Raw genomic sequence first — 2,032 nt, 5'->3', positions numbered from 1 at the left:
CCAAACTTGGAGATGCTGTGCTATAACTTGTCCTTCTAATCTCACAAGACTATTAAAATTCTACTCAACCTTTCAGCCTCCTCTTCTTTGTTAACAAATTCCCCCTCCAGAGCAAGAGCAGACCTAAGACTAGGTTCAGCTTTCTGGATTTCCATTTTCTTCCTGATATCAGTCTGGCAATTACTCACTACCTTGTTACCTCTCTAATTGCCTTCAAGTGGATATTTGTTATATTTAGTCAGATATTATAGCAGGAAGATTGAACCAAATAATCTAGTCCACCATTTTGGGACACAGAAGTCAAAGGTTTCTTTTGTTTCTGTTTTTGTTTTTTAATAGGTTACTTCACAGCCTTCTAACCAGTCTGTGTTTGACCACCATTTGGGCATCTTCTCTAGTCTGGTAAGGGCTCAACTCTGTAAGAGCATCCTAACCATTCTTCCACAACTGGGGAGGGTGATACTGTAGACAACCCAACATAGACTATAAAGGGAAACAAAATACTCCATATAGTGTCCAAATACTCTCTGGTTGCCAACTTTGGTTCTGTGAAAACAGACAAAATTTCTCCCAACCTCATGATTAATAAACTGTCAAAACAAAACAAATCAGGTTTCACTTTGCCTTTCATTCATCAAAAGAGGTAGGGAACAGAAGTTCATATATTTTGCCAGGTAACTAATATATCTTCTTTCACTCAAAGACCAGGTTTCACTTAATTATCTCAAATGAAATTGAACTCCTCATTTGAATTCAATTTATCATTAATGTATGTTGATAGAAAACTGAGATCCTAAAGCCTGAAAAGTAATTATAAAGGTTGAATTTTACCACTAGTAATACAAGTTCTTAACGGTAATCTGGACCTCAGGGGTCATAAACTCAATGCCTTAGAGACAAAACATTTAACAGAAATTAGTGAAGCATGACAGATGATGTTGGTCAAGAGAGTAAAAATGAGGAGTGGGTGGTGGGGGGACTGGGACAAATTGTAGAGAGTATGTCCCCTCTAAAGGGACCCAGAGCAGACAAGTTCCAGAGCCTATCTATTGTTAACACAAAAGAATGTAAACCTAGAGTCATCAGATTTTACTATTTTTCAAAAGAACTTGAAACCTGGATGTTTTAAAACCTCTCTCCCTTTTAATGTTGCCAATTAAGACAAAAAACCTGCACCGTCTGTGGCAAAGATGAATGACATAAACAGAACTCAGCTGCTAAACTAAATTATCCCTGATGTACGTTCTGGCTTTAAATCCTGCCCACCTTCTTTATTAATGATTAATGATTAATTACTGATTAAGGGAGGAAACTTATTGGAATGCTTCAGAAGATCCTAATGAAGTGCTTATAACAAAAGTACTGTTAGTTTGCAAATAAAAGTCAAGTTTTACATGAACTGAAGACCCAGAGAAATACTTTCCAAGTGGCTAAACATCATGTAAGCTTTTATTTTCCTAAGACCATGACAGGTTCTAGTAATTCAAACCTAGAATTAAAATGATAAAAAGTACAGGTTGGGCTTCCCTGGTGGCGCAGTGGTTGAGAGTCCGCCTGCCGATGCAGGGGACGCGGGTTCGTGCCCCAGTCCGGGAAGATCCCACATGCCGCGGAGCGGCTGGGCCTGTGAGCCATGGCCGCTGAGCCTGCGCGTCCGGAGCCTGTGCTCCGCAACAGGAGAGGCCACAACAGTGAGAGGCCCACGTACTGCAAAAAAAAAAAAAAAAAAAAAGTACAGGTAGCTCATTTATAACACTATTTGGTTACATATTTCTGCAGTATATACCTCTACAAGATGAATAAGGCCATAGCAAAAATGAATGACAATTCCCATTTTATATATATATATGTATCACATCTAAAAAATGCTAAAGGTGTGAATATCTTTATATCAATACACAACTTTTTTTTTTTTTTTTTTTTGCGGTACGCGGGCCTCTCACCCTTGCGGCCTCTCCCGTTGCGGAGCACAGGCTCCGGACGCTCAGGCTCAGCGGCCATGGCTCACGGGCCCCGCCGCTCCGCGGCACGT

This window comes from Lipotes vexillifer, unplaced genomic scaffold, assembly GCF_000442215.2.
Source record: "Lipotes vexillifer unplaced genomic scaffold, Lipotes_vexillifer_v1.1 scaffold96, whole genome shotgun sequence".
NCBI classification, from domain to species: Eukaryota; Metazoa; Chordata; class Mammalia; order Artiodactyla; family Lipotidae; genus Lipotes; species Lipotes vexillifer.
This window is presented reverse-complemented; position numbering follows the sequence as displayed.